Source organism: Durio zibethinus, chromosome 8 (genome assembly GCF_047325235.1).
Source record: "Durio zibethinus cultivar Kanyao isolate XHJ-2024 chromosome 8, ASM4732523v1, whole genome shotgun sequence".
NCBI lineage: Eukaryota > Viridiplantae > Streptophyta > Magnoliopsida > Malvales > Malvaceae > Durio > Durio zibethinus.
In genome coordinates this window covers 13,366,279-13,394,151 of record NC_143169.1, presented here as the reverse complement: position 1 = coordinate 13,394,151, position 27,873 = coordinate 13,366,279, and positions in this window count along the sequence as shown.

The window sequence follows — 27,873 nt, the reverse complement described above, 5'->3', positions numbered from 1 at the left end:
GAACTTCGTATGCCTGAGCTGGTCGGAAAGGCATAATGCGCAGGCTGGGGATTGGCCCGATCCCCCTCTACGTGCTGCCGGTCCCACTGTCACAACCTTCAGTCCAGCTGGGCCTTAGACATGGAATGAACTCCCTATGCCTAAGCCAACCCATGAAACGAGCTTGCGGGCACTCAGCCAGCCAGAGAGGTAGAATGCGCAAGCCAGGGACCAACCCAGTCCCCCCTGCATGCTGTTGATCCTACTGCCGTAACCCTCGGTCCGGTTCGATCTTAGATTGGGAATGAACTTCGTATACCTGAGCTGATTGAAGAGACATATTACGTAAGCCGGGGATCGGCCTAATCCCCCTCTGCATGTTGTCGGTCCCGCTGTCACAACCTTCGGTCCGATTGGGGCTTAGACATGGAATGAACTCCCTATGCTTAAGCCAACCCATGAAACGGGCACCTTAAGCCAACCCACGAAACGAGCGTGCGGGTGCTCAATCGATCAGAGAGGCAGAATGCGTAAGCTGGGGATCGGTCCAGTCCCCCTTGCGTGCTGTCGATCTTGCTACCGTAACCTTTGATCTGGCCTGATCTTAGACTGGGAATGAACTCTGTATGCTTAGACTGGAGATGAACTCCATATGCTTAGACTGCGGATGAACTCCGTATGCCTAAGTCAACCCACGAAATGAGCGTCCGGGCACTCAGCATGTTGGACAAGTTGGCCGGAGAGGCATAATGCACAAGTCGGGAATCAACCCGGTCCCCCTCTACGTGCTGTCGATCCAGTTGCCGATCCTGCTACTACAACCTTCGATCTTGCTGGGGCTTAGACATGGAATGAACTCTGTATGCCTAAGCCAACCCATGAAACAAGCGTGCGGGTGCTCAACTGGCCAAAGAGACAGAATGTACGAGCCAGGGATGGGCCCGGTCCCTCCCTGCATGCTGTCGATCCTACTGTGCACCGTGGCTCATGCCCTCCCTGCATTCTGTCGGTCCCTCCCTACATGCGACACCAGCACATGGCCGAGCCCAGCATGTACACCGTGGCTCAAACTCTTAGACTGAGAATGAACTCCGTAAGCTTAGACATGGAATAAACTTCGTATGCCTAAGCCAACCCACGAAATGAGCGTGTGGGTGCTCAGTCGACCGAAGAGGCAGAATGCACAAGCCGAGGAGCGGCCCGCTCCCCCTCTGCATGCTATCGATCTCGCTGCCACAACCCTCGATCCAGCTAGGGTGTAGACATGGAATGAACTCCCTATGCCTAAGCCAACCCATTAAATGGGCATGCGGGTGCTCAGCCGACCAGAGATGCAGAATGCGTAAGCTGGGGATCAGCCCGGTCCCCCCTACATGCTACCGATCCTGTTGCTGGTCCTGTTATCGCAACCCTCGATTCGATCTGATCTTAGACAGGGAATGAACTCCGTATGCTTAGACATGGAATGAACTTCGTATGCCTAAGCCAACCCACGAAATGAGCTTGTGGGCGCTCAACCGGCTAGAGAGGCAGAATGCGTAAGATGAGGATCGACCTGGTCCCCCTTGTGTGCTCTCGATCCTACTGTCGCAACCCTCGGTTCAGTCCGATCTTAGACTGGGAATGAACTCTGTATGCCTAAGTCAACCCACGAAACGAGCGTTCGGGCACTGAGTTAGTCGGAGAGACATAATGCGCAAGTCGGGGATCGGCCCGGTCCCCCTCTGTGTGCTGCTGGTCTCGCTACAACAACCTTCGGTCCGGCTAGGGTTTAGACATGGAATGAACTCCCTATGCCTAAGCTAACCCACGAAATGGGCATACGGGCACTCAGTCGATCGAAGAGGTAGAATGCACAAGCCGGGGATCGGCCTGATCCCCCTGCTTGCTGTCGATCTTGCTGCCACAACCCTCTGTCCAGTCTGATCTTAGACTGGGAATGAACTCCATATGCTTACATTGGGGATGAACTCCGTATGCCTAAGTCAACCCATGAAACGAGTGTACGGGCGCTTAGCCGATCAAAGAGGCATAATGCGCAATCCGGGGGTCAGCTTCGTCCCCCTCTGCGTGCTATCGATCCCACTGCCAGTCCTGCTGCCACAACCCTCGATTTGACTGGGTTAGACACGGAATGAACTTTGTATGCCTAAGCCAACGCACAAAACGAGCGTTCGGGTGTTCAACCGGCCAGAGAGGCAAAATGCGTAAGCCGAGGATCAGCCCGATCCTCCATGTGTGCTATCGATCCTACTGCCACAACCCTCGATCTGATCCAATCTTAGACTGGGAATGAACTTCGTATGCCTAAGTCAACCCATGAAACGAGCGTGCGGGCGCTGAGCCGGCTGGAAAGGCATAATGTGCAAGCCGAAGATCGGCCCAATCCCTCTCTGCGTGTTATCGGTCCCGCTGCCACAACCTTCGGTCCGGCTGGGGCTTAGACATGGAATGAACTCCCTATGCCTAAGCCAACCCATGAAACGGGCGCGCGGGTGCTCAGCCAGCTGAAAAGGCAGAATGCGTATGCCGACGATCAGCCTGGTCCCCCTCTGCGTACTGCTGGTCCCGCTGCCAGAACCCTCAATCTAGTTGGGCCTTAGACATGGAATGAACTCCCTATGCCTAAGCCAACGCACGAAATGGGCGTAAGGGCACTCAACTGGCCTGAGAGGCAGAATACATAATCCGAGGATCGGCCCGATCCTCCCTATGTAGTGTCGATCTTGCTGTTGGTCCTGTTGCCGCAACCCTCGATCCGGTCCAATCTTAGATTGGAAATGAACTCCGTATGCTTAGACATGGAATGAACGTCGTATGCCTAAGCCAACCCACGAAACAAGCGTGCAGGCGCTTAGTCGACCGGAGAGGCAGAATGCACAAGCTGGGGACCGGTTCGGTCCCCGCCTGCGTGCTGTCGATCCTACTACTGCAACCCTCGATCTGGTTCGATCTTAGACTAAGAATGAACTTCGTATGCTTAAGTCAACCCATGAAATGAGCATGCGGGCATAAAACTGGCTGGAGAGGCATAATGCGCAAGCCGGGGTCGGCTCGATCCCCCCTACATGCTGTCGGTCCTACTGCCACAACCCTCGGTCCGATCTGATCTTAGACTAGGAATGAACTCCATATGCTTAGACTGGGGATGAACTTCGTATGCCTAAGTTAACCCATGAAACGAAAGTGCGGGCACTCAGCCGATCGGAGAGGTCGACTGGAGAGGCATAATGCACAAGCTGGGGATCAACCTGATCCTCATCTTCGTGCTGTCGATTCTGCTACCGGTCCTACTGCCACAACCCTCGGTCTGACTGGGGCTTAGACATGGAATGAACTCCGTATGCCTAAGCCAACCCATGAAACGAGCGTGCAAGAGCTCAGTCGACCAGAGAGGCAGAATGAGTAAACCAGGGATCGACCCGATCCCCCCTGCATGCTGCCGATCTTGCTGTTGGTCCTGCAACCGTAACCCTCGATCCGGTCTGATCTTAGATTGAGAATGAACTCCGTATGCTTAGACATGGAATGAACTCCATATGCCTAAGCTAACCCATGAAACGAGCGTATGGGCGCTCAGTCGGTCGGAGAGGCAGAATGAGCAAGACGGGGCCCCTACGTGCTGTCGATCCTGCTACTGCAACCCTCAGTCCGGTTTGATCTTAGACTGGGAATGAACTCCGTATGCCTAAGTCAACCCATGAAATGAGCGTGCGGGCGCTGAGCCAGTCGAAGAGGCATAATGCGTAAGCCGAGGTTCGGCCAGATCCCAATCTGAGTGCTACCGATCCAACTGCCACAACCCTCAGTCCGACTAGGGCTTAGACATGGAATGAACTCCCTATGCCTAAGCCAACCTATGAAACGGGTGTGCGGGCATTCAACCGGCCGGAGAGGCAGAATGCGCAAGCCAGGGATCGGTCTGGTCCCCCATGCGTGCTGTCGATCCTACTGTCGCAACCCTCAGTTCGATCTAATGTTAGACTGGGAATGAACTCCATAATCTTAGACTGGGGATGAACTCCATATACCTAAGTCAACCCACGAAACGAGTGTGTAGGCACTCAGCCGACCAGAGAGGTAGGATGTACAAGTCAGGGATCGAACGGGTGATAGGTGGGTTCAAGCACATCTTCATATTTTTGCCATGCCAATGCCATTTTTATGGCTTGTAAATTCATACAATGGTCCCCTATGCCTTCATGTGAAGTTTCATGGCAAGATAACCCGTTTTCTATTTTTCACGATTTGTGAAACTTTTTACGGTTCAGGATTTTTTAAAAATTTTTTAGAAAGAGTTTTGTCCCCAAATTTGGTAGAGATGATCCATGTATTTTTGTTGGCATGCACAAAACAATTCAGCTAAAAACTCGAAGTGGAGAAGATTTTGTGACCATTTGAAAAAAGTGTGCCCATTTCAGACACTTTAATGGCTACTGGCAGCAAACCTATAAAATCTCAAATGCTCTTTAAGGGGGTGTGAGTTCTTGAGGTTTGATGAGAGATAGGGGGCCAATACAAGGGCCAAGTACCAACACCCATCGCACGTCCTGTGCGCACACCCCCGGCCCCCCCAATCATCGAAACCCCCAATGCCGCCGGTTAGGCTCTTTGGCGATACTCCGACGATGGCGCCCCGGGCGAAACAAATGATGCACCAGCACATGCCCAAGCTCAGCATGTGCACCGTGGCTCAAACTCTTAAACTGGGAATGAACTCTGTATGCCTAGACATGGAATGAACTCCGTATGCCTAAGCCAACCCATGAAACGAGCGTGCGGGCGTTCAACCGACCAGAGAGGCAGAATGCGTAAGTCAAGGATCGGCCTGGTCCCCCTCTGCATGCTGCCGATCTCGCTGCCATAACCCTCGGTCCAGCTAGGGCTTAGACATGAAATGAACTCTCTATGCCTAAGCCAACCCACGAAACAGGTGTGCGGGCGCTCAACTGGTCGAAGAGGCAGAATACACAAGCCGGGGATCGGTTCGGTGCCCCCTGTGTGCTGTCGATGCTGCTATCGCAACCCTCGATCTGATTCTATTTTTCATGATTTGTGAAACTTTTTACGGTTCAGGATTTTTTAAAATTTTTTTAGAAAGAGTTTTGTCCCCAAATTTGGTAGAGATGATCCTTGTATTTTTGTTGGCATGCACAAAACAATTCAGCTAAAAACTCGAAGTGGAGAAGATTTTGTGACCGTTTGAAAAAAGTGTGCCCATTTCAGACACTTTAATAGCTACTGGCAGTAAACCAATAAAATCTCAAATGCTCTTTAAGGGGGTGTGAGTTCTCGAGGTTTCATGAGGAATAGGGGGCCAATATAAGGGCCAAGTACCAGCACCCATCGCATACATGTGCGCACACCCCCCGGCCCCCCCAATCGTCGGAAACCCCAATGCCATCGATTAGGCTCTCCGGAGATGGTGCCCCGGGCGAAAATAATGCCACACCAGCACATGCCTGAGCCCAGCATGTGCAACATGGCTCAAACTCTTAGACTGGGAATGAACTCCGTATGCTTAGACTGGGGATGAACTTCGTATGCCTAAGTCAACCCATGAAACAAGTGTGCGCGCGCTCAGCTGGTTAGAGAGGCCGGTCGAAGAGGTAGAATGTGCAAGCCAGGGATCGACCCGATCCCCTCTGCATGCTACCAATCCTACTGGTGGTCCTGCTGCTGTAACCCTCGGTCTGGTTCGATCTTAGACTAGGAATGAACTCTGTATGCTTAGACATGGAATGAACTCCGTATGCCTAAGTCAACCCATGAAACAAGTGTCCGGGCACTCAGCCGGTCGGAGAGGCAGAATGCGTAAGCTAGGGATCGGCCTGATCCCCCTCTACTTTTTGTCGGTCCTGCTACCACAACCCTCAGTCTGACTGGGGCTTAGACATGGAATGAACTCACTATGCCTAAGCTAACCCATGAAACGGGCATATGGGTGCTCAGCTGGCCGGAAAGGTAGAATGCGCAAGTCGGGGATCAGCCCGATCCCCTCTGCGTGCTACCGATCTTGCGTGGAGAAGATTTTGTGACTGTTTGAAAAAAGTGTCCCCATTTCAGACACTTTAATGGCTACTGGCAAGAAACTTATAAAATCTCAAATGCTCTTTAAGGGGGTGTGAGTTCTCGAGGTTTGATGAGGGATAGGGGACCAATATAAGGGCCAAGTACCAGCACCCATCGCACATCATGTGCGCACACCCCCCGACCCCCCAATCATCGAAACCCGCAATGCTGTCGGTTAAGCTCTTCGGTGATGCTCTAACGATGGTGCCTCGGGCAAAAAAAATGCGACACCAGCACATGCTCGAGCCCAGCATGTGCACCGTGGCTCAAACTCTTAGACTGGGAATGAACTCCATATGCTTAGACATGGAATGAACTCTGTGTGCCTAAGCCAACCCACCAAATGAGCGTGCGGGTGCTCAGCCGGTTGGATAGGTAGAATACGTAAGCCAGGGATCGGTTCGGTCCCCCTCTACGTGTGCTGTCGGTCCCGCTGCCACAACCCTCAGTCCGTGCTACCGATTCTACTACCGCAACCCTCGATCCGATTCGATCTTAGACTGGGAATGAACTCCATATGCTTAGACTGGGGATGAATTCCGTACGCCTAAGTCAACCCACGAAACGAGCGGGCGGGTGCTCAACCGGTCAGAGAGGTCGGTCAGAGAGGCCGAATGCATAAGTCAACGATCGGCTCGGGCCCCTCTACATGCTGTCGATCCTGCTGTTGGTCCTGCTGCCGCAACCCTTGGTGCAGTTTGATCTTAGATTGGGAATGAACTCTGTATGCTTAGACATTGAATAAACTCCGTATGCCTAAGCCAACCCATGAAACGAGCGTACGAGTGCTCAGTCGATCGAAGAGGTAGAATGCACAAGCCGGGGATCAGCCCGATCCCCCTTGTGTGCTATCGATCCTGCTACCGTAATCCTCGGTCTGATCTTAGACTGGGAATGAGCTCCTATGCCTAAGACAACCTATGAAACGAGCGTTCGGGTGCTGAGCCAGCCGGAGAGGCATAATACGTATGCCGGTGAATGGCTCAGTCCCCCTTTGCGTGCTGTCGGTCCCGCTGCCACAACCCAACCCAACCCAACCCACGAAATGGACGTGTGGGCGCTCAGTCGACCAAAAAGGTAGAATGCGCAAGTCGGGGATCGGCCTGATCCCCCTTGCATGCTACCGATCCTACTGTCGTAACCCTCGATCCGGTTCAATGTTAGAATGGGAATGAACTCCATATGCTTAGACTAGGGATGAGCACCGTATGCCTAAGTCAACCCATGAAACGAGCGTGCGGGTGCTTAACCGGTCGGAGAGGCAGAATGCGTAAGCTGAGGATCTGCCCAGGACCCCCTACAAGCTGCCGATCCTACTGCTGGTTCTGCTGCCACAACCCTCGATCTGATTCAATCTTAGACTAGAATGAACTCTGTATGCTTAGACATGGAATGAACTCTGTATGCCTAAGCCAACCCACAAAACGAGTGTGTAGGCACTCAGTCGGTTGGAGAGGCAGAATGCGCAAGTCGGGGATCAACCCGATCCCCCTTGCGTGCTGTCAATCCTACTGCCGCAATCTTCAGTCCGATCTTAAACTGAGAATGAGCTTTGTATGCCTAAGACAACCCACAAAACGAGTGTTCGGGCGTTGAGCCGATCGGAGAGGCATAATGCGCAAGTCGATGATCAGCTCGGTCCCCTTCTGCATGCTACCGGTCTCGCTACCACAACCCTCGGTCCGGCTGAGGTTTAGACATGGAATGAACTCCCTATGCCTAAGCCAACCCATAAAACTGGCATGTGGGCGCTCAACCGACCGGAGAGGCAGAATGCGCAGGCCAGGGATCCGCCCGGTCCCCCCAAGGTGCTGCCGATCCTGCTACCGCAACCCTCGATCTGATTTGATCTTAGACTGGGAATGAACTCCATATGCTTAGACTGGGGATGAACTCCGTATGCCTAAGTCAACCCGCGAAATGAGCGTGCAGGTGCTCAACCGGTCGGAGAAGCTGGTGGGAGAGGCGTAATGCGCAAGTTAGGGATCAGCTCGGTCCTTCTCTACGTGCTGCCGATCCCACTGCCGGTCCTACTACCACAACCCTCGGTCCGGTTGGGGCTTAGACATGGAATGAACTCCATATGCCTAAGCCAACCCATGAAACGGGCATGCGAGCGCTCAGCCTGTCGGAGAGGCAGAATGCGTAAGCCAGGGATCGATCCGATCCCCCCTGCATACTGTCGATCCTGCTGCCGCAACCCTCATTCCATTTTGATCTTAGACTGGGAATGAACTCCGTATGCTTATACTAGGGATGAACTCCGTATGCCTAAGTCAACCCACGAAATAAGTGTGCGGGCGCTCAGCCGATCGGAGAGGCATAACGCACAAGTCGAGGATCAGCCCGATCCCTCTTTGCGTGCTGCCGATCCGGCTACCGATCCGGCTAGGGCTTAGACATGGAATAAACTCCGTATGCCTAAGCCAACCCACGAAATGAGCGTGCAGGCGCTCAGCCGGCCGGAGAGGCAGAACGCGCAAGTCGGGGATCGGTCCGATCCCCTTTGTGTGCTATCGATCCTGCTGCTGGTCCTGCTATCGCAACCCTCAGTTCGGTCCGATCTTAGACTGGGAATGAACTCCGTATGCTTAGAAATGGAATGAACTCCATATGCCTAAGCCAACCCATGAAACTAGCATGTAGGCACTCAACCGGTCGGAGAGGTAGAATGCGCAAGTCGGGGATCGGCTCGGTCCCCCCTGCGTGCTGTCGATCCTGCTGTCGCAACCCTCAGTCTGATTTGATCTTAGACAGGGAATGAACTCCGTATGCCTAAGTCAACCCATGAAATGAGCTTACGGGCGTTGAGCCGATTGGAGAGGCATAATGCGCAAGCCGGGGATCGATCTGATCCCCCTCTACGTGCTGTCGATCTCGCTACCATGACCATCAGTTCGGGTGGGCCTTAAACATGGAATGAACTCCCTATGCCTAAGCCAACCCACGAAACGGGCGTACGGGTGCTCAGTCGGCCGGAGAGACAAAATGCGCAAGCCGGGGATCGACCCGGTCCCTCCTGTGAGCTGTCGATCCTATTGTCGCAACCCTCAGTTCGGTCCGATCTTAGACTAGGAATGAACTCCATACGCTTAGACTGGGGATGAACTCCCTATGCCTAAGACAACGCACGAAACGAGCATGCGGACGCTCAGCCAACCATAGAGGCAGGATGTGCAAGCCGGGGATTAAACGAGTGTTACGTGGGTTCAAGCACATCTTCATATTTCTTCCATGCTAATGCCATTTTTATGGCTTGTAAATTCATACAATGGTCCCCTATGCCTTCATGTGAAGTTTCGTGGCAAGACGACCCGTTTTCTATTTTTCATGATTTTTGAAACTTTTTACGGTTTGAGATTTTTTAGAACTTTTTTAGAAATAGTTTTGTCCCTAAATTTGGTACAGATGATCCTTGTATTTTTTTTGGCATGCATAAAAAAATTCAGCTAAAAAATCGAAGTGGAGAAGATTTTGTGACCGTTTGAATAAAGTGTCCCCATTTCAGACACTTTAATGGCTACTGGCAGTAAACCTATAAAATCTAAAATGCTCTTTAAGGGGGTGTGAGTTCTCGAGGTTTGATGAGGGATAGGGGGCCAATATAAGGGCCAAGTACCAGCACCCATAGCACATCATGTGCACACACCCCCCGGCCCCCCCAATCGTCGGAACCCCCAATGCCGATGGTTAGGCTCTCCGGTGATGCTCTGGCGATTGTGCCCTGGGCAAAAAAAATGCGGCACCAGCACATGCTCGAGCCCAGCATGTGCACCGTGGCTCAAAATCTTAGACTAGGAATGAACTCCGTATGCTTAGACATGGAATGAACTCCGCATGCTTAGACATGGAATGAACTCCGCAAGCTTAGACATGGAATGAACTCCGTATGCCTAAGCCAACCCACGAAACTAGCGTGCGGGCGCTCAGTCAATCGAAGAGGTAGAATGCGCAAGCTGGGATCGGCCCGATCCCCCTTGCGTGCTATCGATCCTGCTGCCACAACCCTCGGTCTAGTCCAATCTTAGGCTGGGAATGAACTTCATATGCGCAAGTCAACTCTCGAAACGAGCGTGCAGGCACTGAGCCGGCCGAAGAGGCATAATGCACAAGTCAGGGATCGACCCGGTCCTCCTCTATGTGCTGTTGGTCTCGCTGCCACAACCCTCGGTCTGCCTGGGGCTTAGACATGGAATGAACTCCCTATGCCTAAGCCAACCCACGAAACGGGCATGCGGGCGCTCAGCCATCGGAGAGGCATAATGCGCAAGCCGGGGATCAATCTGATCCCCCTCTGCGTGCTATCGGTCTCGCTGCCACACCCCCCGGCCCTCCCACTCGTCGAAACCCGCAATACCGCCAGTTAGGCTCTCCGACGATGCTCCGCGATGCTGCCCCGGGCAAAAAAAATATGGCACCAGCACATGGTTGAGCCCAGCATGTGCACCGTGGCTCAAAATCTTAGACTGGGAATGAAATCCATACGCTTAGACATGGAATGAACTCCGTATGCTTAGACATGGAATGAACTCCGTATGCCTAAACCAACCTACAAAACGAGCGTGCGGGCGCTCAGCCGACCGGAGAGGTAGAATGCGTAAGTCGGGGATTAACCCAATCCCTCCTTGCGTGTTGTTAATCCTATGGCCACAACCCTCGGTCTGACCCGATCTTAGACAAGGAATGAACTCCGTATGCATAAGTCAACCCATGAAACGAGCATGCGGGTGCCGAGCTGGCCGAAGAGGCATAATGTGCAAGCCGGGGATCAGCCCGGTCCCCTTCTACGTACTGTCGATCCCGCTGCCACAACCGTCGGTCCGATTGGGGCATAGACATGGAATGAACTCCCTATGCCTAAGCCAACCCACGAAACGGGCGTACAGGCGTTCAGTCGGCTTGAGAGGCAGAATGCGCAAGCTAGGGATCGGCCTGATCCCCCCTGCGTGCTGCCGATCCTACTGCTGCAACCCTCGATCCTGTCTGATCTTAGACTGGGAATGAACTCCGTATGCTTATACTGGGGATGAACTCCGTTTGCCTAAGTCAACCCACGAAAGGAGCGCGTGGGCGCTCAGCCGGTCGGAAAGGCATAATGCATAAGCCAGGGATCAGCCCAATCCCCCTCTGCGTGCTGTCAATCCCGCTGTCAGTCTTGTTGCCACAACCCTCGGTCTGGCTGGGGCTTAGACATTGAATGAACTCCGTATGCCTAAGCCAACCCATGAAACGAGCGTGCGGGCGCTCAGCCGACCAGAGAGGCAAAATGCGTAAGCCAGGGATCGGCTCGGTTCCCCCCTACAGGCTACCGATCCTGCTGCTGGTCCTACTGCCGTAACCCTCAATCCGATCTGATCTTAGGCTAGGAATGAACTCTGTATGCTTAGACATGGAATGTACTCCGTATGCCTAACCCAACCCATGAAACGAGCATGCGTGCGGGCACTCAACCGGTCGAAGAGGTAGAATGCTTAAGTCGAGGATTGGCCCGATCCCCCTACGTGTTTTCGATCCGGCTACCGCAATCATCGGTCTGGTCTGATCTTAGACTAGGACTGAACTCTGTACGCCTAAGTCAACCCACGAAACGAGCGTGCAGGCGTTGAGTCGGTCGGAGAGGCATAATGCGCAAACCGGGGATCGACTCAGTCCCCCTCTGCATGCTGTCGGTCCCACTACCATAACCCTCGGTCCAACTAGGGCTTAGACATGCAATGAACTCCCTATGCCTAAGCCAACCCACGAAACGGGCGTGTGGGCGCTCAACTGGCCGGAGAGGCAGAATGCGCAAGCTGGGGATCGACCCGATCCCTCCTGCATGCTGCTGATCCTACTGTCGCAACCCTCGGTCTGATCCTATCTTAGACTGGGAATGAACTTCGTATGCTTAGACCGGGGATGAACTCCGTATGCCTAAGTCAACCCACGAAACGAGCGTGCAAGCGTTCTGTCGACCAGAGAGGCAGGATGTGCAAGCCGGGAATAGAACGGGAGGTAAGTGGGTTCAAGCACATCTTCATGTTTCTACCATGCCAATGCCATTTTTAGGGCTTGTAAATTCATACAATGGTCCCCTAAGCCTTCATGTGAAGTTTCGTGGCAAGACAACCTGTTTTCTATTTTTCATGATTTTCGAAACTTTGTGTGGTTCGAGATTTTTTAAACTTTTTTTAGAAAGAGTTTTGTCCCCAAATTTGGTAGAGGTGATCCTTGTATTTTTGTTGGTATGCATAAAAAAATTCAGCTAAAAACTCAAAGTGGAGAAGATTTTGTGACTATTTGAAAAAAGTGTCCCCATTTCAGATACTTTAATGGCTACTGGCAGCAAACCTATAAAATCTCAAATGCTCTTTAAGGGGGTGTGGGTTCTCGAGGTTTGATGAGTGGTAGGGGGGAAATATAAGGGCCAAGTACTAGCAACCATCGCACATCATGTGCGCACACCCCCTGGCCCCCCCAATCGTCGGAACCCCCAACGCCGCCAGTTAGGCTCTCCAACGATGCTCCGACGATGGTGCCCCGGGCAAAAAAAATGTGGCACCAGCACATGCTTGAGCCCAGCATGTGCACCATGGCTCAAAATCTTAGACTGAGAATGAATTCCGTAAGCTTAGACATGGAATGAACTCCGTATGCCTAAGCCAACCCACGAAACGAGAGTGCAGGCGCTTAGCCAGTTGGAGACGTAGAATGCGCAAACCAGGGATCGACCCGACCCCCCATGCGTGCTGTCGATCCTGCTGCCATAACCCTCAGTCTAGTCTGATCTTAGACTGGGAATGAACTCCGTATGCATAAGTCAACCCACGAAACGAGCGTGCAGGCGCTGAGCCAACCGAAGAGGCATAATGCACAAGCCGGGGATCGACCCGATCCCTCTCTGCGTGCTGCCAATCCCGCTGCCACAACCCTCGGTCCGGCTGGGGCTTAGACATGGAATGAACTCCCTATGCCTAAGCCAACCCACAAAATGGGCGTGCGGGCACTCAGCCGGCCGGAGAGGCAAAATGCGCATGCCGGGGATCGACACGGTCCCCCCTGCATGTTGTCGATCCTGCTATCGCAACCCTCGATCCCGTCCGATCTTAGACTGGGAATGAACTCCATATGCTTAGACTGTGGACGAACACCGTATGCCTAAGTCAACCCATGAAATGAGCATATGGGCGTTCAGCCAGCCGAAAAGGCTGGTCGGAGAGGCATAATGCGCACGTCGGGGATCAACCCGATCCCCCTCTGCGTGCTACCAATCTCGCTGTCAGTCCTGTGCCACAACCCTCGGTCCGACTTGGGCTTAGACATGGAATGAACTCCGTATGCCTAAGCCAACCCATGAAACGAGCGTGCAGGCGCTCAACTAGCCGGAGAGGCAGAATGCACAAGTCAGGAATCGGCTCGATCCCCCCTGCGTGCTGCCGATCCTGCTACTGGTCATGCTGTCGTAACCCTCGGTCCGGTCCGATCTTAGACTGGGAATGAACTCTGTATGCTTAGACATGGAATGAACTTCGTATGCCTAAGCCAACCCATGAAACGAGCGTGTGGGCACTCAGCCTATCAGAGAGGCAGAATGCACAAGTTGGAGACCGACTCGGTCCCCGCCTGCGTGCTATCGATCCTACTACCACAACACTCGGTCCAGTCCAATCTTAGACTGGGAATGAACTCAGTATGACTAAGTCAACCCATGAAACGAGCGTGCAGGCATTGAGCCGGTCGAAGAAGCATAATGCGTAAGTCAAGGATCAGCCCGGTCAGCCTCTGCGTGCTATCGGTCTCGTTGCCACAACCCTCTGGGAATGAACTCTGTTTGCTTAGACTGGGGATGAACTCCGTATACCTAAGTCAACCCACGAAACGAGCGTGCGGGCACTCAGCCGATCAGAGAGGCCGACCGAAGAGGCATAATGCGCAAGCCGAGGATCAGCTTGGTCCCCTTCTACGTGCTGTCGATCTCGCTGCCGATCCTGCTATCACAACCTTCGGTCTGACTGGGCTTAGACATGGAATGAACTTCGTATGCCTAAGCCAACCCACAAAACGAGCGTGCAGGCGCTAAGCTGGCCAAAAAGGTAGAATGCGTAAGTCAGGGATCGACCCGGTCTCTCTCTGTATGCTGTTGATCCTACTGTCGCAACCCTCGATCCAGTCAGATCTTAGACTAGGAATGAACTCCATATGCTTAGACATGGAATGAGCTCCGTATGCCTAAACCAACCCATGAAATGAGCATGTGGGCACTCAGCCCACCGGAGAGGCAGAATGATTAAGCCGGGGATCGACCTAGTTCCCCCATGCGTGCTGTCGATCCTGCTGCCACAACCCTCGGTCCGGTCTGATCTTAGACTAGGAATGAACTCTGTGTGCTTAGACTGGGGATGAACTCCGTATGCCTAAGTCAAACCATGAAACGAGCGTGCGGACACTCAGCCGACCAGAGAGGCAGGATGCGCAAGCTGGGGATTGAACGGGTGGTAGGTGGGTTCAACCACATCTTCATAATTCTGATGTGCCAATGCCATTTTTATGGCTTGTAAATTCATACAATGGTCCCTTAAGCCTTCATGTGAAGTTTCGAGGCAAGACGACCCGTTTTCTATTTTTCATGATTTTTAAAACTTTTTACAGTTCGGGATTTTTTAAAACTTTTTTAGACAGAGTTTTGTCCCCAAATTTGGTAGAGGTGATCCTTGTATTTTTTTTGGCATGCACAAAAAAATTAAGCTAAAAACTCAAAGTGGAGAAGATTTTGTGACCGTTTGAAAAAAATGTCCCTATTTTAGACACTTTGATGGCTACTGGCAGCAAACCTATAAAATCTCAAATGCTCTTTGAGGCGGTGTGAGTTCTTGAGGTTTGATGAGGAATAGGGGGCCAATATAAGGGCCAAGTACCAGCACCCATCACACATCATGTGCGCACACCCCCCCGGCCCCCCAATCGTCGGAACCCCCAATGTCGCCGGTTAGGCTCTCCGGCGATGCTCCGACGATGGTGCCCCGGGCGAAAAAAATGTGGCACCAGCACATGCTCGAGCCCAGCATGTGCACCGTGGCTCAAAATCTTAGACTAGGAATGAACTTCGTATGCTTAGACATGGATTGAACTCCGTATGCCTAAGCCAACCCACAAAATGAGAGTGCGGGTGCTCAGTCGGTCGGAGAGGTAGAATGCATAAGCTAGGGATCAGCCCGGTCCCCCTCTGCATGCTGTCAATCTTGCTACCACTACCCTTAGTCCGGTCTGATCTTAGACTAGGAATGAACTCCGTATGCATAAGTCAACCCATGAAACGAGCGTGCGGGTGCTGAGCCGGTCGAAGAGGCATAATGTGCAAGTCGGGGATCGGCTTGATCCCCCTCTACGTGTTGTCGATCCCGCTGTCGATCCTGCTGCCACAACCCTCGGTCCGACTGGGGCTTAGACATGGTATGAACTCCGTATGCCTAAGCCAACCCATGAAATGAGCTTACGGGTGCTCAGCCCGTCGAAGAGGCAGAATGCGTAAGCCGAGGATCGACCCGGTCCCCCTGTGTGTTGTCAATACTGCTGCTGGTCCTATTGTCGCAACCCTCAGTCTGGTCCGATCTTAGACTGGGAATGAACTCGTATGCTTAGACATGGAATGAACTTTGTATGACTAAGCCAACCCACAAAACGAGCGTACGGGCACTCAACCGGCCGAAGAGGCAGAATGTGCAAGCCGGGGATCGGCCCGGTACCCCTTTGCATGCTGTCGATCCTACTACCGTAACCCTCGATCCTGTTTGATCTTGGACTGGGAATGAACTCTGTATGCCTAAGTCAACCCAAGAAAAGAGCGTGCGGGCGATGAGTTGACCGGAGAGGCATAATGCGTAAACCGAGGATCGACCCGATCCCCTCTGCGTGCTGCGAGTCCTGCTACCACAACCCTCAGTCCAGCTGGGGCTTAGACATGGAATGAACCCCCTATGCTTAAGCCAACACACGAAACGGGAGGCGGGCGCTCAGTCGGCTGGAGAGGCAGAATGCGTAAGTCGAGGATCGGCCCGATCCCCCCTACATGCTGCCGATCCTGCTGTCGCAACCTTCGATCCAATCCGATCTTAGACTGGGAATGAACTCCGTATGCTTAGACTGGGGATTAACTTCATATGCCTAAGTCAACCGACGAAACGAGCGTGCGAGCACTCAGTTGAGGGGCAGGATGTGCAATCCGGGGATCGAACGAGTGGTAGGTGGGTTCAAGCACATCTTCATATTTTCGCCATGCGAATTGTATTTTTATGGCGTGTAAATTCATACAATGGTCCCCTAAGCCTTCATATGAAGTTTCGTGGCAAGACGACCCGTTTTCTATTTTTCACGATTTTCAAAACTTTTTACGGTTCGAGATTTTTTTAAAATTTTTTTAGAAGGATTTTTGTCCCCAAATTTGGTAGAGGTGATCCTTGTATATTTGTTGGCATGCACAAAACAATTCAGCTAAAAACTCAAAGTGGAGAAGGTTTTGTGACCATTTGAACTAAGTGTCCCCATTCAGACACTTTAATGGCTACTGGCAGCAAACCTATAAAATATCAACTGCTCTTTACGGGGGTGTGACTTCTCGAGGTTTGATGAGGGATAAGGGGGCAACATAAGGCCCAAGTACCAGCACCCATCGCACATCATGTGCGCACACCCTTCTGGCCACCCAATCGTCGGAACCCCCAATGCCGCCAGTTAGGCTCTCCGGTGATGCTCCGATGATGGTGCCTCAGGCGAAAAAAATGCGATACTAGCAAATGCTTGAGTCCAGCATGTGCACCATGGCTCAAACTCTTAGACTGGGAATGAACTCCGTATGCTTAGACATGGAATGAACTCCGTATGCCTAAGCCAACCCACGAAACACGCGTGTAGGTGCTCAACCAGTCGGAGAGGCATAATGCGCAAGCCGGGGATCAGCCTGGTCCCCCTCAGCATGCTACCGGTCCCGCTGCCACAACCCTCGGTCCAGCTGGGGCTTAGATATAGAATGGACTCCCTGTGCCTAAGCCAACCCATGAAACGCGTATGGGGTGCTCAGTCGATCGGAGAGGCAGAATGCGTAAGTCGGGGATCAATTTGGTCCATGCTACGTGCTATCAATCTTGCTGTCGCAACCCTCCATCCGGTCTGATCTTAGACTAGGAATGAACTCCATATGCTTAGACTGGGGATAAACTCCGTATGCCTAAGTTAACCCACGAAACGAGTGTGCGGGTGCTCAATCGGTAGGAGAGGCTGAATGCGCAAGCCAGGGACCGACACGGTCCCCCCTGTGTGCTATCGATCCTACTGCTGGTCCTGCTATCGCAACCCTCAGTCCAGTCCAATCTTAGACTAGGAATGAACTTCGTATCCTTAGACATGGAATGAACTCCGTATGCCTAAGCCAACCCACGAAACGAGCGTGTGGGCGATCAGTCGGCCGGAGAGGCAGAATGCACAAGCCGGGGATTGACTGGGCCTAGGAATGCAACCCTCAATCCGATCTGATCTTAGACTGGGAATGAACTCTGTATGCCTAAGTCAACCCATGAAACGAGCGTGCGGGCACTGAGCCGGTTGGAGAGGCATAATGTGCAAGCCGAGGATCAGCCCAGTCCCCCTCTGCGTGCTGCCGGTCCCGTTGCCACAACCCTTGGTCTGGCTGGGGCTAAGACATGGAATGAACTCCCTATGCCTAAGCCAACCCATGAAACGAGCGTACGGGCACTCAGCAGGTCAGAGAGGCAAAATGCGCTAGCTGAGGATCGATCCTATCCCTCTTACATGCTGTCGATCCTGCTGTCGTAACCCCCGGTCCTGTCTGATCTTAGACTGGGAATGAACTCCGTATGCTTAGATTGGGGATGAACTCCGTATGCCTAAGTCAACCCACAAAATGAGCGTGCGAACGCTCAACCGACCACAGAGGCAGGATGCGCAAGTCGAGAATCGAACAGATGGTAGGTGGGTTCAAGCACATCTTCATATTTCTGCCATTCCAATGCCATTTTTATGGCTTGTAAATTCATACAATTTTCCCCTAATCCTTCATGTGAAGTTTCATGGCAAGACGACTCGTTTTCTATTTTTCATGATTTTTGAAACTTTTTGTGGTTTGGGATTTTTTTAAACTTTTTTAGAAAGAGTTTTGTCCCCAAATTTGGTAGAGGTGATCTTTTTATTTTTGTTGGCATGCACAAAAAAATTCAGCTAAAAACTTGAAGTAGAGAAGATTTTGTGACCGTTTGAAAAAAGTGTCCCCATTTCAGACTCTAATGGCTACTGGCAGCAAACCTATAAAATCTCAAATGCTCTTTAAGGGGGTGTGAGTTCTCGAGGTTTGATGAGGGATAGGGGGCCAATATAAGGGCCAAGTACCAGCACCCATCGCACATCATGTGCGCACACCCCCCGGCCCCCCCAATCGTCGGAACCCCCAATACCGTCGGTTAGGCTCTCCGATGATGCTCCGACGATGCTCCGACGATGGTGCCCCGGGCGAAAAAAAAGTGGCACCAGCACCTGCTTGAGCCCAGCATGTGCACCATGGCTCAAACTCTTAGACTGGAAATGAACTCTGTATGCTTAGACATGGAATGAACTCCGTATGCCTAAGCCAACCCACAAAACGAGCGTGCGGGCGCTGAACCGACCGGAAAGACAGACTGCGTAAGTCAGGGATCAACCCGTTTCCCCTCTGCATGCTGCCGGTCTCACTGCCAGAACCCTTGGTCTAGCTGGGGGTTAGACATGGAATGAACTCCCTACGCCTAAGCCAACCCACGAAACGGGCGTGTGGGCGCTCAACCGATCGGAGAGGCAGAATACGTAAACCAAGGATCAGCCCGATCCGATCTGATCTTAGACTGGGAAAGAACTCCGTATGCTTAGACTGGGGATGAACTCCGTATGCCTAAGTCAACCCATGAAATGAGCATGCGGGCGCTCAACCGGCCGGAGAGGTTGGTAGAGACGCCGGCCGAAGAGGTTGGCGGATGTGCAAGCCGAGGATCAGTTCGATCCCCTTCTGCGTGCTGCCGATCCAGTTGCCGGTCTTGCTGCCGATCCCGTTGCCGGTCCTGCTGCCACAACCCTCGGCCTGACTAGGGGTTAGACTTGGAATGAACTCCGTATGCCTAAGCCAAACCACGAAACGAGCGTGCAGGCGCTCAACCGGCTGGAGAGGCAGAATGCGCAAGCCGGGGAACTGCTCGATCCCCCCCTGTGTGCTGTCAATCCTACTATCGCAACCCTCGGTCTGGTATGATCCTAGGCTGGGAATGAACTCCATATGCTTAGACATGGAATGAACTCTGTATGCCTAAGTCAATCCATGAAATACGTGTACGGGCGCTGAGCTAGTCGAAGAGGCATAATGCGAAGTCGGGGATCAGCCTGGTGCCCCTCTGTGTGCTGCCGGTCCCGTTGCCACAACTTTCGATCTGGCTGGGGCTTAGACATGGAATGAACTCGCTATGCCTAATCCAACCTACGAAACGGGCGTGCAGGCGCTCAGTCGGTCGAAGATGCAAAATTCATAAGTGAGGGATCGATCCGGTCCCCCCTACATGCTACCAATCCTGCTGTCATAACTCTCGATCCGATTCGATCTTAGACTGGGAATGAACTTCGTATGCTTAGACTGGGATGAACTCCGTATGATTAAGTCAACAAACAAAACGAGCATGCAGACGCTCAGCCGACCAGAGAGGCAGGATGCGCAAGCGGGAGATCGAATGGGTGGTAGGTGGGTTCAACCACATCTTCATATTTCGGCCATGCCAATGCCATTTTTATGGCTTGTAAATTCATACAATGGTCCCCTAAGCCTTCATGTGAAGTTTCGTGGCAAGACGACCCGTTTTCTATTTTTCATGATTTTTGAAACCTTTTACGGTTTGAGATTTTTTAAAAATTTTTTAGAAAGAGTTTTGTCCCCAAATTTGGTAGAGGGGATCCTTGTATTTTTGTTGGCATGTACAAAAAAATTCAGCTAAAAACTCAAAGTGGAGAATATTTTGAGATCGTTTCAAAAAAGTGTCCCCATTTCAGACATTTTAATTGCTACTGGCAGCAAACCTATAAAATCTCAAATGCTCTTTAAGGGGGTGTGAGTTCTCGAGGTTTGATGAGGGATAGGGGGCCAATATAAGGGACAAGTACCAGCACCCATCGCACATCATGTACGCACACCCCCCGGCCCCCCTAATCGTCGGAACCCCCAATGCCGTCGGTTAGGCTCTCCGGTGATGCTCCGACGATGGTGCCCCGAGCGAAAAAAATGCAGCACCAGCACATGCCCGAGCCCAGCATGTGCACTGTGGCTTAAACTCTTAGGCTGGGAATGAACTTCATATGCTTAGACATGGAATGAACTCCATATGCCTAAACCAACCCACGAAATGAGCGTGCGGGCGCTCAGCCGACCGGAGAGGCAGAATGCACAAGCCAGGGATCGACCCGATCCCCATCTGCATGCTGCCAGTCTCGCTGCCATAACCCTCAATCTGGTTGGGGCTTAGACATGGAATGAACTCCCTAAGCCTAAGCCAACCCACGAAACGGGCGTGCGGTACTCAGTCGGTCTGAGAGGCAGAATGCGCAAGCCAGGGAACGGCCCGTTCCTCCTGCGTGCTATCGATCCTGCTATCGCAACCCTCGGTCCGGCCCGATCTTAGACTGGGAATGAACTCCATATGCTTAGACTAGGGATGAACTCCGTATGCCTAAGTCAACCCATGAAACGAGCGTACGGGCACTCAGCCAACCATAGAGGTCGATCGAAGAGGCAGAATGCACAAGTTAGGGATCGGCCCGATCCCCCCTTCATGCTGCCGATCTAGCTGCTGGACTTGCTGCCCAACCCTCGGTCTGGTCTAATCTTAGACTAGGAATGAACTCCATATGCTTAGGCATGGTTTGAACTCCCTATGCCTAAGCCAACCCACGAAACGGGCATGCAGGCTTTCAGCCGGCCGAAGAGGTAGAATGCGCAAGTCGAGGATCGGCTCGATCCCTCATGTGTGTTACCGATCCTGCTGCTGCAACTCTCGGTCTGGTCTGATCTTAGACTAGTAATGAACTCCATATGCTTAGACTGGGGATGAACTCCGTTTGCCTAAGTTAACCTACGAAACGAGCGTACGGGCGCTCAACCGGCTGGAGAGGCTAGTCCAAGAGGCATGATACACAAGTCAGGGATTAGCCCGATCCCCCTCTGCGTGCTACCAATCTCGCTGCCGGTCCTGCTACCGTAACCCTTGGTTCGGCTGGGGTTTAGACATGGAATGAACTTCGTATGCCTAAGCTAACCCACGAAACCAGCATGCGGGCACTCAGTCGGTCGAAGAGGCAGAATGAGCAAGCCGAGGATCGATCGAATCCCCCCCTACGTTCTGCTGATCCTACTACTGCAACCCTCGGTCCAGTCTGATCTTAGACTGGGAATGAACTCCATAAGCTTAGACTGGGGATGAACTCCGTATGCCTAAGTCAACCCATGAAACGAGCGTACGGGTGCTGAACCGACCGAAGAGGCCGGCCAGAGTGGCATAATGTGCAAGCCAGGGATCAGCCTGGTCTCCCTCTACGTGCTGTCGATCCCACTACCGGTCCTACTACCATAGCCCTCGGTCTGGTTGGGGCATAGACATGGAATGAACTCCATATACCTAAGCCAACCAAAGAAATGAGCGTGCGGGCGCTCAATCGATAGGAGAGGCAGAATGCGCAAGTCGAGGATTGGGCCGATTCCCCCCCAACGTGCTGTCGATCCTGCTGTCGTAACCCTCGGTCCGATCTGATCTTAGACTTGGAATGAACTCCGTGTGCTTAGACATAGAATGAACTCTGTATGCCTAAGCCAGCCCATGAAACGAGCGTGTGGGCACTCAGCCGATCGGAGAGGCAGAATGTGTAAGTCGGGCACCGGCACGATCCCCCCTGCGTGCTATCGATCTTACTGTCACAACCCTCAGTTTGGTCTGATCTTAGACTGGGAATGAACTTCGTATGCCTAAGTCAACCCATGAAACGAGCGTGCGGGCACTGAGCTGGCTGGAGAGGCATAATGTGCAAGTCGGGGATCAATCCGGTTCCCCTCTGCGTACTACCGATCTCACTGCCACAACCTTTGGTTCGACTGGGGCTTAGACATGGAATGAACTCCCTATGCCTAAGCCAACCCATGAAACTGACATGCGGGTGTTCAACCGACCGAACAGGCGAAATGTGCAAGTCAGGGATCAACCCAGTCCCTCCTACGTGCTATCGATCCTGCTGTCACAACCCTCGGCCCGATCCGATCTTAGACTGGGAATGAACTCCGTATGCTTAGACTGGGGATGTACTCCGTATGATGCGCAAGCCGGGGATCGAACGGGTGGTAGGTGGGTTCAAGCACATCTTCATATTTCTGCCATGCCAATGCCATTTTTATGGCTTGTAAATTCATACAATGGTCCCCTAAGCCTTCATGTGAAGTTTCGTGGGAAGACGACCCGTTTTCTATTTTTCATGATTTTTGAAACTTTTTACGGTTCAAGATTTTTTTAAATTTTTTTAGAAAGATTTTTATCCCCTAATTTGGTAGAGGTGATCCCTGCATTTTTTTTGGCATTCACAAAAAAATTCAGCAAAAAAATCGAAGCGGAGAAGATTTTGTGACTGTTTGAAAAAAGTGTCCCCATTTCAGACACTTTGATGGCTACTGGCAGCGAACCTATAAAATCTCAAATGCTCTTTAAGGGGGTGTGAGTTCTTGAGGTTTGATGAGGGATAGGGGGCCAATATAAGGGCCAAGTACCAGCACCCACACACATCATGTGCACACACCCCCTCGGTCCCCCCAATCGTCGGAACCCCAATGTCGCCTGTTAGGCTCTCCGGCGATGCTCCGACGATGCTCCGGCGATGGTGCCCCGGGCGAAAAAAATGTGGAACAGCACATGCCCAAGCCCAACATGTGCACCGTGGCTCAAACTCTTAGACTGGGAATGAACTTTGTATGCTTAGACATGGAATGAACTCCGTATGCCTAAGCCAACCCATGAAATGAGCGTGCAGGCGCTCAGCCGATCGAAAAGGTAGAATGCGCAAGCCGGGGATCAGCCCAGTCCCCCTCTGCTTGCTGCCAGTCTGGCTGCCACAACCCTCGATCTGGCTGGGGCTTAGACATGGAATGAACTCCCTATTCCTAAGCCAACCTACGAAACGGGCGTGCGGGCGGTCAGTCGATCAGAGAGGTAGAATGCGCTAGCCGGGGATCGACCCTCTGCCACAACCCTTGGTCTGATCTGATCTTAGACTGGGAATGAACTCCGTATGCCTAAGTCAACCCATGAAACGAGCTTGCAGATGTTGAACCGACCAGAGAGGCAGGATGCGCAAGCCGGGGATCGAACGGGTGGTAGGTGGGTTCAAGCACATCTTCATATTTTTGCCATGCTAATGCCACTTTTATGGCTTGTAAATTCATACAATGGTCCCCTAAGCCTTCATGTGAAGTTTCGTGGCAAGACGACCCATTTTCTATTTTTCATGATTTTTGAAACTTTTTACGGTTCAAGATTTTTTTAAATTTTTTTAGAAAGAGTTTTTTCCCCAAATTTGGTATAGGTGATCCTTGTATTTTTTTTGACATGCACAAAACATTTCAGCTAAAAACTCGAAGTGGAGAATATTTTGTGACCGTTTGAAAAAGGTGTCCCCATTTCAAACACTTTAATTTCTACTGGCAGCAAACCTATAAAATCTCAAATGCTCTTTAAGGGGGTGTGAGTTTTCGAGGTTTGATGAGGGATAGGGGGCCAATATAAGGGCCAAGTACCAGCACCCATAGCACATCATGTGCGCACACTCCCAGGCCCCCGCAATCGCCTGAACCCCCAATGCTGTCGATTAGGCTCTCCGACGATGCTCTGGAGATGGTGCCCTGGGCAAAAAAAATGCAGCACCAGCACATGCTTGAGCCCAGCATCTACACCGTGGATCAAACTCTTAGACTGGGAATGAACTCCGTATGCTTAGACATGGAATGAACTCCGTATGACTAAGCCAACCCACAAAACGAGCATGCGGGCCCTCAGCCGGCCAGAGAGGCAGAATACGTAACCCGAGGAATGGCTCGGTCCCCCTCTGTGTGCTGTCGGTCGTTGCTACATCCATCGGTCCAGTTGGGGCTTAGACATGGAATGAACTCCCTATGCCTAAGCCAACACGTAAAATGGGCGTGCAGGCGCTCAGCCAGTCGTAGAGGCAGAATGCGCAAGCCGGGGATCAGCCCGATCCCCTCTGCATGCTATCGATCCTGCTATCGGAATCCTCGGTCCGGTCCAATCTTAGACTGGGAATGAACTCTGTATGCTTAGACTGGGGATGAACTCCGTATGCCTAAGTCAACCCACGAAACGAGCATGCGGGCGCTCAACCGGTCGGAGAGGCCGGCTGTAGAGGCAGAATGCACAAGTCGTGGATTAACCCGGTCGCCCGCTACGTGCTACCGATCCTATTGCTAGTCCTGCTATTGCAACCTTCGATCCGGTCTAATCTTAGGCTGGGAATGAACTCCGTATGCTTAGACATGGAATGAACTCCGTATGCCTAAGCCAACCCATGAAACGAGCGTGCGGGTGCTCAACTGGTTAGAGAGGCAGAATGCGTAAGCCGGGGACCGACCCGATCCCCCTACATGCTATCGATCCTATTGCTGTAACCCTTGGTCGGATCCGATCTTAGATTGGGAATGAACTCTGTATGCCTAAGTCAACCCACGAAATGAGCATTCAGGCACTGAGCCAGCCAGAGAGGCATAATGTTCTCTAGAACTGGCTTTCTTGCCTCTTCCACGCCCATGCTCCTGGGCCTCTGATTGTTGGCTAGCAACGTCGCTTTGGGATGCCATCTCCTTAATCACGATCTAACCTGCACAACACAAACACGCAAAATCAAACTCGCTCTGATACCAACTATCACGGGTTCCGACCTTAGACTCAGAAACTGTGCGGCCTTAGGCTTGGAATCTCCTCCTTTATGCCTAAGTTAGCCTAAAACACAAGCGTACGGGCACTAGAACAATGGGAAGGGCTGATTATGCAAGTTAAAGAGAAACAGGATAAGAAGACAGAATTCTGGAAATGCTCTTGTATTCACTGAAACAGAAGTGTTTGATGGTGTACAAATGAGGGTGGAGCAGCCCTCTATTTATAGTTGAGGCTCCAGCTACAACTTAATGGCATATCCCTAGAATAAAGGCTAAAATCATGGGATTATACAGATTACAATCAATCAGGATGCTAACTCCTGATTTTTAGGGTCAACCAAATCTGCCAGGATGCTCCAGCTGAACCTGCCTGCTTCCAGAAGCTTTTCTTGCGTGTCCAGCACCTTGGGCCCTTCTGGATATGGTGCGGGCAGCTTGTATGCCAAGCCTTGGTCTCACGGGCTAGCCTGCAAGTTGGGCGGGCATTCTGAACTCGTTTGCTAGGCTTTGCGCATAGATACCCTTTAGCACGCCTGGTCTGTGGGCCTTAACCTCTGGCTCGCCTGCTGGTGCGCCTGATGTGCCTGGCGCACCCACCTAGGGTGTGACATTCTCCCCCACCTAATTGTGTAATGCCCTCGTTGCGTCTTCTGCATGGTACTGCCTGATCTGGTCCTCGAACTACCCTAAGTCATCTGCTGGTTCCTAGCTCACCTCACTGTCTGGAAGTCCCTTCCAGTGCACCAAGTACTCTTGTCTCACCAAGTACTTTGTCTCACCTCCCGATCAGCTATGATGCTGTGGACCTCTTTCTCATATGAGGCCCTTGCTCCCAATGGTGCACGCTTTGACTCTGCCTATCCTAGATCTCCCTTATCCTCATGGAACGGCTTGAGCATGCTCACATGGAACACCAGGTGTACCCTCAATTTGGGTTGCATATCCAGCTTGTAGGCAACCTTGCCTACCCTCTTGACTACTCAGAAAGGCCCCTCATACCTTTGGACTAGGCCTTTGTGTAGCCCCCTATGGCGCATAATGGGATGCAGCTTCGCCAACACCAAGTCTCCAACCTGGAACTGCACATCCCGCCTATTCTGGTCTACCCACTTCTTTGACTTCTTGGCCGTCTTGTGTAGACAAACTCTGGCCAAGTCAGTTTGCTCCTGCCATGCCTTGGTAAACTTATATGCTGCTGGATTCGACCCTGTATAACCTGCAGCAATCAAACCGGGTGTTAGTGGTTGTTGCCCTGTCACAACCTCAAATGGGCTCTAGTTCGTTGCCTTGCTCCTTTGCAAGTTGTAGGAAAACTGCGTAATATCTAGTAGCTTTGGCCAGTCCCTTTGTGTGGCACTCACATAGTGCCTGAGGTAGATCTCCAATAGTCCATTTACTCGCTCTGTCTGCCCATCGGTCTGTGGATGCATGCTGGTGGAAAAGTTCAAGTCTGACCCCAACAGCTTGAACAACTCAGTCAAGAACCTGCCCGTGAAATGCCCATTTCGATCACTAACAATGGTCCTCGGCACTCCCCAGTACTTAACCATGTTCTTCAGGAACAATCGAGCTGCCTCCTCGGCTGGGCACTCCTTGGTTGCTGGAATGAAGATTCCATACTTGGAAAACCTGTCCACCACTACCATGATGCTTCCAAACCCTTTTGCTTTGGGTAGACCGACTATAAAGTCTAGAGAAACACTCTCCCATGGTCGCTTTGGCACTGGCAATGGCTCTAAGAGACCCCCTGGTTTCTTGAGCTCCACCTTGTCCTGTTGGCACACAAGACAAGTCTTCACATAGGCCTCCACATCATCCCTCATGTGCGGCCAGTAGTACCGATCCTCGATCAGCGCCAGGGTGTGGCTCACTCCGGGGTGTCCAGCCCACCTTGAATCATGGCATTCTTGCAAAACTTCTTTATGGAGCTTCCCGTGCTGCGGCACAAACAGTCTACTACCCCTAGTGTACAACAACCCATCCTGCAACCAAAACTGCCTAGTCTTACCTTGCTGGGCGTACTCCATCAAAGTCTTGGCTGTAGGATCATGCACAAATCCCTCCTTGATGCGTGGCACCAGTGACCCCTCTGGTTGGCTAATGGTAGCAAGGTTAGCCTTTCTGCTCAGGGCGTCTGCCACTAGGTTCACCCGTCCTAGCTTGTACTCCATCTGAAAATCAAATTTTGCAAGAAAATCTTGCCATCTCGCCTGCTTGGGGGACAGCTTCTCCTGTGTCTGGAAGTAGCTGGTCACCACATTGTCCATCCTCACCACCAACCTCGACCCCAATAGGTAATGGCGCTAAGTGCGCAAGCAGTGTACCACTACAATCATTTCTTTCTTTTGCACTGTGTCCTTGTGTTTAGTCTCATTCAGCTTCTTGTTCTCGAACATGACTGGACGTCCCTCTTGCATCAACAGCCCCCTATGGCAAAGTCTAATGCATCTATATGTACCTCATACTGCTTGGCATGGTCTGGCAAGGCCAAGACTGGCTCCTCGATCACAACCTGCTTCAACCTATCAAAGGCTTACTGGCACCCTACGCTTCACTCTCATGCTCTCCCATTCTTGAGTAAGTCAGTCAATGGCGTGGCTATTACTGAGTGACCTTTGATGAAGTGCCTGTAGTAGTTAACCAGCCTAAGGAACGATCTCAACTCAGTGACCTTGGCTGGCGGTTGCCACTCCAGGATGGCGTGTATCTTGCCTTCATCCATGCGTATCCTGCCACCTCCCATTATGTGGCCTAGGAACGGGATCTCCTACTGGGCGAATGAGCACTTCTCCCTCTTGACAAACAGCATGTGCACCCGTAACACCTCGAACACCTGTCTCAAGTGG